Source organism: Corvus moneduloides, chromosome 6 (assembly GCF_009650955.1).
Source record: "Corvus moneduloides isolate bCorMon1 chromosome 6, bCorMon1.pri, whole genome shotgun sequence".
NCBI classification, from domain to species: Eukaryota; Metazoa; Chordata; class Aves; order Passeriformes; family Corvidae; genus Corvus; species Corvus moneduloides.
The window spans coordinates 40954973-40967716 of NC_045481.1; the positions used below are offsets into that span (position 1 = coordinate 40954973).

Here is a 12744-nt window from a genome sequence, read left to right on the forward strand (position 1 = left end):
GCTTCTCCCCAGCATGGTTCTGCAGCACAGGGGATGCTTCAAAGTGTTTCTCCATGCCAGTCATCAGCCTGCAAATAACAGGTGCAAGTACATGCACAGGACAGACTCCCCTGTCTCCCTTCTCATGCAAGCAGTGCCTTGGAGGTCAACGAATCTCCTCCAAGGAGTTGCACAATATCCCTCCCAATGCCACTTGTCTTGGAGATACCTTCCTCAGACCCAGCAGCTTTCCCCTCCTGCCAGAGCACCCAAAAGCTACCACAACCCACTCAGGAAGAAAGCCTTTTTTTCTATTTTATGAGACAGCAACAGAGACTGTGAGACCTAGGTAGGAGCCAGGTAGTAAAACTGATTTTTATCTTTTCTGCCTCCTCTTCCCATAAAATGCAAGAGGTCAAGGTCGAGGACTTTTTACTGTAAAGTTCCCTTTCCAAACAAACTGGTTTTCAGTTCCTTCCATTTTCTCAGACACTAGGGTAAATAACTAGAGGGTGATTAGATTCAGCACGCCCATGACAAACATGTTTCTGAGAAGTTGCAGTATCTGCTTGACCTGGGAAATGAGGTTTCCTATTCTCTTGATTATTTTCAGGAATTAGCAGAGAAAGTAGTTTTACTTCAAGGGCAGGAAGTTTTCCCCAGCTTAGCAACTTGCACAGCCCTTAAACAAACAACGTCTCTCTCCACCTCCCCTCTGCTTATTGAGACTTCAGACTACATGCCTCCAAAGACAGGTGGATGGGGCTGAGCAGAGCCTGGGCACCAGCACCCAGCATGGGAAGGAAGCTGAGCTTACCCAGCACCATTCCCAGTAATTGCAGGTTCTCCTGGAGTACATTTCATAGCTGAAGCCAGACACTTCTAGAAGTCAAAGCACCAGAGACTGCCTCTTCAGAAGGGCATAGGACAATGAGCACTCCCTTGTCCTTCTCAGATTAACCCTCTGGAGACACCCTGCCAAACTAGCCAACTCACCGCAGCAGTGAAGTCCCTTGCAGCTGACAGACCAGCCCACTGGAGAATGGAAGCGTCTTATGGCACCAGGATTCACCTTAAGACCTCTCTCCCTGGAGTACATTCACATGATCTCAAGTGGCAGAAAGGAAAAAAAACCAAACAAACCAAAAAGCCAAAACCCACCACAAAGCAAACAGAAGAGGCCTCTGGCTTTTTATTCCAAATGACTGTGAAGCTTTAGAATTAAGTAATCTTCCTTGAACAACAGAAGAGACAGGTTAGTAGTCTACTTTAATCATACCACAATGCTTTATATCAGATCCTTTGCTGATAGCAAGGCACTGATCTCAAGAAGCAGAGGCTTTAACCCTTTAGCCCACAGATCAAGTAGAGCTGGAAGAGTACTGCAAATCCATCATGACTGGAAAGTGAAAAGAAGTCCCACTGGCACAGGAAAGTGCCTCAGGCCACAAGGGGATTAATCTTTTGGCTTGTTACCAGAAACAGTCCCTCTACTATTTGTAATCTTAGGAAACTTGGGTTTTGCCAAATAGATCATTTGCTAATACACAATACCTGAACCACTCCTGTGCCCCTGCTAGTATGTTGGCACTGCTACCTGTGACTCTGGAGCACAACAGGACAGATCAGCAGCTGTAACAATCTCCCCTCTTCGGCAAAGTCTGCCCTACCATCACCATGCACCTCCAATCTGAAGGCCCCCACTGCAGGCTGACTGCACAGGAATCAGAAGTACAGGATTCCTGCTAGATTCTCACACAAAGTATCTTGTGATCTCTCCCTGGTCTGCACACCAGGGAGGACAAGGGAGGCAGGCAACTCAGCCAAACCATTTGTTACAAACAGACGGGGCTAGCTGAGCCTGGGGTCTCCAAACTCAGTGGTACAGAATCACACATGCTGTGGCAGCAGTGACACAGCCACAAAAGGTTACTCCCAGACCCAGCCTCTGCCCTAGAAGAAGCTGTACTTCCACCAGACCATCCCAGGGTCACACCAGACCTTGTGCCCTGCTGGAGCACGGTCTGCCTGCCTGCTGACGAGAGGAGCATTGTCACAGTCTGAGGATGAACATTTCACAACATCCTGAGTTTCACGCCCCAGATGCCACTTGACACTACCAAAGGGTACGAACTAAAAGAGAAAGCCAGAACTATAAAAAGCTCCTGAGGAAGGGATTCTGTCTCAAGCAGCCCCTGTTTCCAAAATGATGACATACAGAGGGCAGGAGGGCAAGAAAAGTCCTGAAGTACAGAACTTTAAACCACAGATATTTTGAGTCATTTCCTGCTATTCAAAAACATTCACCTGAACCACATTTTCCCTCTCCAACATCACGGTAAATCATACAAATAGTTTCACATTTGTAACTGGCAGCACCTGGCCACAACAGCCAAACCCCTTGCTGCCCTGATCACTCTGAGGATGCAACTCAGAAGCTATTTCAAACCTTGCTCTGGAACAGACAGTCCCCACAGGGGCTGCTGTACAGTCTCCAAGATGTACGGCAGCATTGTCTTGCACTTTTTCCTTTCACCTTTACAGAACACTCTCCTCATGCCAAGCACATCCTACAGGAGAAAGTGGAAAAGAAAGCTACATTGTACAGCTGCTGTGAGGAGAAAGCATAGCACAGCATGAGCTGTTCCAGAAGCTGCAGCGAAGCTGCTTTGTTCCCAGTCTAAGCATTTTAGGAAGTGAAATGCCACAGTAAGAAATCTCAGCAGACAAGGCTGGAAAACAAAGGGGTCCTCTAGAAAACACTTAGCCAGCTGAAAGAGATACCCAAAAACTTTTGCTAGCCCTTCTGTGAAGATGGCCCTGAACTCCAAGGCAGGCTGCAATACAGAGGTGTTTTACTACCCTGATGATTGTTACCTTACCATGCAGCAACCCCAGCAGAGTTAATTGGAGCAATACAAGAACATTAATCAATGATAGGCCTGCCACCTGCAGTTAAGGTCACTCCTCCAACACCATCTCCAAAAAAGAAAATAATCAATCAGTCCTTCAAAGCAATACATGTGTAGGTTCTGGACAGAATTGTTTCAAGCCAAGAAGAACAGACATGTGGGATAGGTTCCCTAGGAATTTGGCAGTTAAAGTAGACAGCAAGACTTTGAAAAGCTGGGTCTGTTTTGGGAAAAAGAGGGGCCTCCTTGGAGTCTGCAGACCTATGCACAGTGGTCTGGAAAACGGGTTCAGCTGAACCTGAACCAAGAGAGGCTGGGTGGCCTTTTCTACTTTCCTGAAAAGGTCTCCTTTTCTATATTTAGAGCACAAATATTTCAGAAGACTATTTGATGGAGGAATGCTAGAAGAATAAGATGGAAAAGAGTAGTTCAGAGGTATTTATTTTAAAACAAGAAAGAACCCAGAATAACTAATGTACTAATAGTCCAATGAGCCTCAGTGCAGACATAAATGCTCCCATTTCAGAGGGGGAAAAAAAAAAAGTTGTCTGTTTCATCTTTAATCAGTAAATCGTGATTGAGGCTAAAACTACTTTTTAATAGGATTGCAGACACAATTTTTCTTACTTTCCTCTGTCCCGCTGTGTTGTTGTCTTTCCCCCCACAGTCCACCTGGTTTTACTTCACATCAGCTCCACAATTTTTTTAATCAAGCCAAACTTACCAATCACCTAAAACTACAGTAAGGGGTCTCATGCATGTTACCTGGGCAGGTTATGGCTGTGACACATGGCTCCCTGTGCCCCCAGGATACATGCCCACCTCTCACTAGTGCAGCAGCTTGAAACCCAGCCCAGCAAAGCCCCACTGCATGCTCCTCCTCTGACAGGAGGCTGCCAGCATAAGAACCACCCATCACAGGTCACCAGGGCTCTCCACTGAGATCCTGGGTATGGGAATAACCATCAGACAGTAACACAGCTGCTGACCTGGCTCAGCTCACACACGGCTGCACAGGCTGCTCTTCCTGACAGCAAACACCCTGTGGCGAAGGCTGTCTCTCTTCTGGGCAAACAAGGAGCAACTGTGTAGGTTCCCGTGGGACAGCACCGGCCATCTACTTGTATACATGCCAGTGGGTCTTGCTGGTAGCTGACACCTGGGATAGGAAGAGGTTTCCTATCTGCCTGAAGCTACACAAAGCAGGAACCTAGTGTTTTACTACAGGATCGAGTCTAAATCACTGCCACAACAGCCTCCAAAGCTGCAACTTGACAGACTGGTAATGAATGCAGAAACACTCAGGCTCCGACGCCACCAGCAGGACTGCAGCACCAAATCAAAGAAGCCTTTGAGGTCTTGGACTCAGGAACTAAAGCAGCTTGCCATTCCTCAAAATAGCCCTTCCTTGAAATAGCCTCTTCTGCCAAGGCAGCAGCCAGTTTGATGCAGTTTTTGACATTAAAAAATTCCCATGAAGTTTTGGCAACTGCATTTATGTCACCTCAGTTTCATTTCAGGAAGCCGTGAGTCACAACACCTCCCCCAGGGAGCAAGGGCAAGAGGAAACTCTGACATTTCAGGTCTTCTCACACCAGGCAGGAGAAGCACCAGCAGCTGTGGGCATCACCTCCAAGCCCTCAGGAGCAGCCAGGACCACCCCCATTTTAGCTGCACTGGCACAAGGTGTTCTCACCCTTGGAGGATCTGGTGCGAAGGAGCTGCTGAGCTCTGTGCACGGGGAGCAGCCACCCCTGCAGCAAGTCCCACGGAGGGGCTGGGGCTCGCTTGCAAGGCTGGTCTATCACACAGGACTCCACCAGCCTGCAGGAACTTCTGTTGTACTTGCAGCCTCTCCCCCCACTCCTATGCAGTCTCCCCACACAAGTGCAACAGACCCCTTAGGAGCCAGGGAAGGGCTGTGCCTTTACCTTGTTTCACACAGCTCACCAGGGCTTCTCCACACAGCAGTGGTCTAGCACTGTCCCACACAGCAGCTGCCGAGCAGAAGTCTTCTCTAATTAAAAGAGCTTCCTTGGGGAATTGGCAGATTTACTGCACAACTCAGAGCGCTCTTTAGTTATTCCACGTGTATCTCTGAAAGCCTGCATTAGAAAGGGACCTGAATGCAAAGAAGAGTCCAGCAGCTTCTTAGGCTGTTGGGAAAGTACATTTAGGCAGCTGGAGTTTTGTCTGGTTGGGGTTCCTCTCTCCCCTGGAAGACTTCAGAGGTGAGCAAAATTAGAACTCCTGCCTGCCTTTTAAGCCCCAGTTTCTTCAGCCATGCAGCACAGATGCTGCAGAATAGTTCCCATATCGGTTTCGTCAGAGCAAAGTTCAAAGCAACCTGCAGGTCAGCAGCAGTCTGTCTCCTTAATCCAAGTCCCGCTCTGCTTCTGTGTTTTACAGGGAGTGTAGCTCCATGACACAGAAGAAAGGGAGTGAGGGGACGAGAGACCAAGGAAACACGCTGCGAAGTTGAGGACATTCCAGCAAAACCACTCAAGACTGACTCATCACCAGCAACTTCAATCCACAATGACACCCACGACAGACACATGACCAGTTCCATGGCAGGCAAGAGGATGCTTTGTGCCACACCATTGCATGAAAGAAGCCCCAGAACCAATGCAGCTCCTAGAAACAGAGACTAGACAGGAGTAAGGGAATAAAAGTAGGTATTTATTTGAAAGGCCTTCAAAGGTACCCCCTGGGGAGCCAGAGGCTACTGCCAAGATGAACGACAGGTCATGAATTCTTCACACTTTTATAGGTTTGGTTCATTTGCATATCAGGGTAAATTCTCCAATTAAAGCTTCAGTTTAATGATGTAATTTCCCCTCCACTTGCCCCGCCTTAGAGGCTCTTTGGTTTATACTTTTTGGGCCTAGGACGGTCTGGGTGTCCTTGGAGAGCAGGCCCGGAGAGGCTTTGCTATGTCTACCTAGTATGAGAGAGCAGAAATTAACAGGCTACAAGAAACTTCAGAGTTACACACTAAGCAGTACAGTGATTTGAAATATATAAAAGTTAAAACCTAAGGCATCAGCCCCAGACATGGTGTACTATCACCACAACAGCCAGAACAGCACCTTTTTCTGCAAAGAGTACTCTGCAAATGAATTGATTACAAGCTGAGAGGAGAGGAGCAGAGCAGTCTGCACAGTGACTTTCGAAAGCAGGCATGTTAGCTCTGGAGACCAAAGTCCAAAAAATCCCCTGATACTGCCACCACTGAATACAGAACTTCTTTCAATTTCTTTCCACACATATTCTGAGTAATGTTAAGTAAGCCATTTGCAGGACCAAGGAGAAATCAGAAAAAAATTATGTAGGAAGCAAATAAGACACTCCCAACACAAATATTTTTTCCTCTATTACTAGAACACTTAGAAACTGAAATGCCACAAAAGGTATAGAAACTTCCCTGGAAACGTCTTAACTAGAGCACTGAAGCATTTTGTGTAGTACTAGAAATAATCTAGTTAATTTAGACTTCACAACTGATTCCCAACAAAACTGCTAACCATCCATCACAGGAAACATACCAGCTCTGGGCATTTAGGATTTGTTTATTCCTATATTATGGGAAGACAGCAGCAGCCCTTGAAGTCCTAGTCAAGTGCCAGGATGCCCTTTCCACACCTGCCTTCCATGGTGCTCCAGATGCCCTGCACTAACACAGCTCAGGTCATGGTCTCACAGCAACCCAATGCACAAAACCCCAGAGGCAGCTCACTCACACCTGTGCCAGTCTGGTACACCAGCCCAAGCAAAACCAACATCCTGGAGCAGGCTGCTTTTAAAACTAGACAGACAAGGTGCCACATGAAGCCTCTCCTGCAGAGGCAGGAGCTGAGGGCATCAAATTCCTGTGTAGCCCCCTGAACCCATCCTGGTGATGGCACAGAAACCTCACAGATCAGAGGCAGTGACCAAAGCAAGGTGCTGGAGAGTATGGTTAGATCCAGTGACCATAACACCTTTTCCAGAACGACTGTGGGAAACAGCCTCCTTCATTCCCAACAGGTAAAGCTACTTTACAGCATGCTCAGTCCCTGCTATGCAAACCCCTCTAATTTCTTTCCTTCCCCTTTCCCAAACTACCTCCATGGCAACGGCTGAGGAGCAGGATGGACCAAGGGCAGTTCCCAACTCCAGCTGTGGGAAGATCAGATCAGCTTAAGGTGCGTGGCTGCAGCTCTGACAGGTCATGCATTCTTTTGCTTGCGTACAAGAGACTGAAGCAGGCTTGTTTTGCCTACAAAGGGAACTCCCCATTATGTAACTTCAAATCTTCAGGCTGCTGGATATCCTAATGTATACAGTTTGTCCCAGATCAGCATTTCTCCAGCACACATGCCCATGGGATTATCATCATACTGGGAGAGATCAGCAATCTCCTTACAGCTCAGTAACAATTTTGTAGTAAAGGGTAAAGCGCTTTCACAATGCACCTGCCTCAAGGCTGTGCTGCAAAGAAACTAAAATCAGCAGCCCAGCAGCATCCTTAACAAATTCCACCAGTGTGGAATTCCCTTATGTGCAAGGCTCTCCCTCTGGTCCTTCTCAGCGCCTGAGCTCCTTAAAGACAAACAGAGCACTTACCACACCAGCAACTTTCAGAAATTAAGTACATGCACTGGACTTTTGGTTTGACTCGCTTTTAAATGGTGGTGTCCCAGTAGGTGGTGTCCCAGTTCTGAAGCTCCATCAAGGAGACAAAGAACTAGAGCAGTCAGCCAGACAGCCTGTGCACGCACCTCTTCCCACAGGACAAAGCCTGTCCCCAGCTTAGTCTCCTTCCCTTTCTCCCCTGTATTTACTTTGGATGAGCCACAAACCACCCAACTTCCCTGGCTCTGTGGTGTTCAAAAGGACACACGCTTGGATTCAGAGTCGGCAGTCTCCAATCCCTGTTCCCATCCCCACAGGCTACTGTTTTGTTCCCTTTTCCTGCTCTGATCTACTAGGCAGTCCCTTTCGAAGAGCTGCCCACAGTAATGCCTCATCTTCCTTCCAGAAAACTAGCTAGCTCTGGATCTGTCAGTGCACACAAGGAGTGATTTAAGCAATCTCCACTACGCAGTTCCTTTGCTTCACTTATCACCCCATCTAGACTGAAGTCAGTCATTAATTGCTTCAGTGTTTCCAAAGCCCTGATAGCCCAGAAAGCTTTCAGCAAACAGGCTCTGCCACAGCCAAACAGCCGTCAAGGAACTGCTGGCCCCGACTGTGCCTCCTGTATTATTCCTTTTACCATGCCAAGAGAGCCTGTAATTTTTAGCCTTTCCTCCACTTCATTCCCTCCAAGACTAGAGAAGAGCCAAAAAGAGACAGAGGTGGTTAGGTAAGGATTGCATCTCATTACACAGTTGCTAAAGGAAAGGTGGCTCACTCAGCCATCCCTTCACACGAATGTCATTAATCAGGAGCCTGTAGAAAGCTCCAATCCCACATTCCGCCAACAGATGCATTAGTGCAAGTACAGAGTTTATTTCTTTGCCCATTGAAGCTGACAACCACATGGTGGGGGGCAGGCTACTGGGCCCAGCTACCCCTTTTTGCTGCACAAAAGGACTCTAGATCTCTGGATGGCATGAACCATGTTCAGGGACAAAGGAAGGCAGGGAAGGAGAAGAAGGGGATACAGATGTCATGCTCCTATTTTAGAGAAATGAAGTTAAGGCACTCTAGGGTGAATGCCATAATTCCTGACAGTAATAAGTTAGTTTTGGTGCACGTAAGTTTTTCCACAGAGGAAACTGAGAAGTGAGTGCAAGAACTGAGGCTCCGATCATCCCCTGTTCCACAGGCCCACTGGAAACATTGCTACCTCCTCCAGCCTTCCAAGTTACTCAGAGCCCGAGCCCCGGCAGACCCACCCCCTCTAGCACCTCCCACTCACCAGCCAACGAGACCAGGAAGAAAGTGGCTGCCATGCCACAAGCACCATTAGAGTGGAGCAATAATTACTGCTTCAGATAGCATGGGGCATGATCCAATTCCCAGCATCACCCTGGCATTCCCATAACAGACCCTATCCCATCAGTGCCCAAAGGTCTTTGTGGCAATGCCTTTTGCCTGTGCTGTGTGCTTCCTGCTGTAACAATGCCAGCAGGCACCAAGAACCACAGCCATGATTTGAGTTGAAAAGTGCCCTGGGGCCTGTGGTTACCAGAGGTCTGCAAAACTCCCACTTGCATCTCTCTGACTTAAACATCTACTGGACGAACACCTGCAGTCCTGGATGGACCTCTCCTGCCTTACAGCTGTGAAACCAGGACACAGAGCAACAGGAGTGATAAAACCTTTCCTTGGTTACAGTCAGATGAGAAATTTCATGTGAAACTCCCCCTTGCACTTCACAGAGCTTGACGCAGAGTGGTTTGAGTATCAGGGACAAGAAAACCCCCATGGAGCTGTGGGAAGTCCTCATTAGAGCATTTCCTGCACCAGCTTACAGTTGTAGGTCACACTACACCTGCCTCTCACCCAAGAACTAAAATAGAGACAATAACAGTGATGAAGAGAGTCCAGATGAGCCACATCATTAAAGCCGCTAAATCCTCTTAAGGGAGGAGCTTCCATGCAGCAGGACAGAGATTGCCCACAGGAAGGGCTCTCTCCAGGCACTCGGCTTGTATCTTGCTCTATTTCTGTCACACGCAGGTAAGAAGCTGAACAAACATTGCAAGACTTCACCCAGCCCTGCAGCACAGGGATGAGAATGTCATCTCAGTGATTCCCAGAGCCCTTGGCAAGGATGGAGAAACACAGGCTAAGAGGGCTTCAGGTCCAAAAAGGCTACACCAAGTGAAGATATGTTGGCAGCAAGATCCTTCTATGAAAGGGGTGTTAAATAACACAATGCTAGGAGCGAGGAGAGGCTAGTTTCTTCTCTGAGCCACTCCAAATCCACACATAGGTTTACAGAGCAGTTGGCAAAGGTTCTTTTCACTTGTGTGGTCAGCTGAACACGAGCAAGCACCCATGGATTTTCTTTTATTTTTTTTCTTTTTAAAGCACAACTGCAGCTGTAGGAGTCCCTGCTCCAGCCAAAGGACCAAAACCAAGTGTAAATGTTAAAAACCACCTCACTGTTGCAAGAGGTTCTGCTATGGAATACTATGGGTCTTCCACTGCCCGTGCTGTGACACTGCAGAACAGGTCACTGACTGTACCACCCTGTGCCCTTCTGCCTCATTAACACTTTCTTCCCACTTAGTGCTCATGAACTATTTAGTAAGAGCTGAGTAATTTGTCATTTTTACAGTCTGTCATATGCTTGACATCACCATACAGCAGCACACTACCGAGACTGCTCCTCTCACTAGACACTTCCATCTAGATTTTCAGAGCAGTGTTTCTACACTTTGGCCTTGTGGTCCACCAAAATGATACTAGCCACAGGCTTCTGCTTGACTGTTCTCATGCAGCGAGCAAGCTTCACAACAGCAGGTTCACATCTCAGGCTTTGAAGGGGATTTTTCTCAAGCCCAAGATGTCTGAGAAAGTAAAAAAAAAAAAAAAAAAAAAAGAAAAAACATGGAGAGGAAGTATCACTGGAGGCAGATTTCAAGACAGCACTCTCCAGCTGTTCGCCCTTGCTTGCACAGAAACACAAGGTTGTTGTTAGAAGCTAACTACCCAGAGGCCTCAAAAGTGGTGGGATGTGTTACATCCCTGTGAACCTCTACTGTCAATAGCAGCTCAAACACCTCCAAGAGCAGCTCTTCTCCCCAGCCACTACCTCTGAGAGCACTGCAATATAACACTATCCCTCCCTCGCACAGCTAGTAAAGTTTCAAGCTCTCAGCTTATACACAATATGCTAGAGCTCGTCCAAGACATAGGAACACTTTGTCCTAAACTAGCTTTACAGTTTATTGAAGCCAATGTTTAGATTTCAGGATGATTTGGTTTGGGGTTTTGGTTTGTTATTTTTTTGTACCAAACACTCCATTTTACATTAAAGTGCACACAGCAGAGCTTTAATGCTCTGGGGCAGAATCAGCATGCCTGGAGCGTAACAAGCCGCCATCCCCTTATGCCCCTTATCAACAGATTTGTTACCAGTCACATTACAAATGGAGTTCGCAGCCAACATCTACCCAGCTGCTGAACTGCAAGCACTACTCTGAACTGCTCACAGGGCTCTTAAAAGAGGGCAAAAGGGACACGGCACGCTGGGCCAGCACTAGATTTCTGTAGCGGTAATAGGGTAAGATCGCTACAAAAGCATTTAATCCACATCCTGGAAATCAATCAAGACAGAGCCGACTGAAGCCAGCCGTATGCCCAGTCTTATCAGCAGGCAGCAGAGGCACCCGGCCGATCTCCCCCCACAACAGCAACCCGCCGAGCCCGCAGGACCCGCTCCTGCGGGCACCGGGTCCGCTGCACCTGGCCACGGTCTCTCTCAGGTCACACACCAGCTACGCCAGGGACCACAGCTCAGCCCCCGACCCGACTGTGGAGGGGCGCGCCTGAGAACGTCCAGCAGCGGGGACCGGCGCCCCGAGAGGCTGCCCCGGCCCCGCACGCAGCCCCGCCGGGAGGGACTGCCGGCCCCCGCCGGGGCTGCCGAACCGCAGCGGGGGCTCCCGCCCCGGCCACCAGAAAGCCCCGCACAAAACCCCCGGGAAGTCCCCGCCGGGCACGGACCCCGTCCCGCCACGCCGAGACCCCCGGGTGGAGAGGAGCGGGGTGTCCGGGCGCGGTGGAGGCAGTCCCGGCCCGCGCCTCCCCCTCCCGTGCCGCCCCGCTCCCCGGCCTCTCTGGGGCGGGCGGCCGCAGCGCGCCTACCTGCTCTGCTCGGCGGGCTGGGCACGGCTGAGCTCAGCGGAGCACTGCCCCTCCGCCGATGTGGCCCCCGGGGCGGAGCCGGTGCCTGGGCTGAGCCGGCCCCGGGGCGGGCCGCCGGCCCCGACCCCGCCCGGCCCCCGCCGGGCCCTGCGTAGAGCCGTGCGCGGCCGGGGCCCCGCCGTGCTCCGGGCCGTGGGCTCCTGCGGCCAACGGGGCTCCGCGCAGCGCCCGGCACTGCCCGCTCCGAGCCCGAGCTGCTCGCTCCTCAAACCGAGTCACGCGTTTTCCATTGCCCACCTGCGAGGCCTCGGCCGCTGCCTCCTCCTCTCCACCTGAGACCAAATCTCCCCGCTCCGCTCGGGCAGGTGGCCAGGCAGTGCGCTGGGCCCTTTGCCCTGCTCGCTGCACTTGCCGTGAGCCCGTCCGCTCCCGTGAGCGCCCTGTCTGGCCCGTACAGTAGGTGCAACAAGCGCGCACACACACACACTGACACCCCTTAAACGTGTAAGGCCGCTCGCAGCTTGTCCAGTCCTGCGAGACCCATGCTGTGGCTCCCTGCCCAGTGAAAACAAGCCTGATGACCCACCGACGATTTTTCCAATGGGCAATTTCGCTGCCCGAGTGAATCCTGCAAACATCACCCGGGCTGCACATTGTTCCCCCTCCAAACCCCGTTAAGCTCTTGTTTGCCCCAGTGCCTCCAGCACTGTGAAGATGATGAGGTGTTTGCATGCTGTGGCTGCTGTTTGCTCTGCTGACCACTGCCACTGCATTGTTTCCATGGGCTTCTCTGTTTTGTGTAGTGTATCCACTGCGCAGCAGGCAGCAAGCTCGAACCACCAGCTCTTTGTTCTTGGCACGTGGCATAATTAGCCCAATGGGATCCTGCCTCTTCTCTAGTGGTAGAACGCAAATAAAAATAAAAGTGATAAGGCAATCTAACAGTAACAACAACGTGATCCTCTGTAAATCCTCATTTCAAAGGTACTAAACCCAAACCCATCAAGCCAATCCTAAAATGAAAGCAGATCAAGAGGTCTCTCAC

The 12744-nt window shown here is 49.8% G+C and overlaps 1 protein-coding gene across 2 annotated transcripts in view; it reads right to left on the minus strand.

Moving 5' to 3' along the window:
- CD82 (CD82 molecule) overlaps positions 1 to 12094 on the minus strand; it is a 39645-nt gene extending 27551 nt beyond the window's left edge. Inside the window, exon 1 of one of the 2 annotated variants that reach the window (XM_032112496.1) lies at positions 11997 to 12094. The gene's annotated coding sequence lies outside the window, so the exon portion shown is untranslated. Of the gene's footprint in view, positions 1 to 11699; positions 11802 to 11996 lie in introns of those variants that run through there. The other variant, XM_032112495.1, reaches the window with a different exon arrangement.
- Between the last annotated feature and the right edge of the window lie 650 nt (positions 12095 to 12744).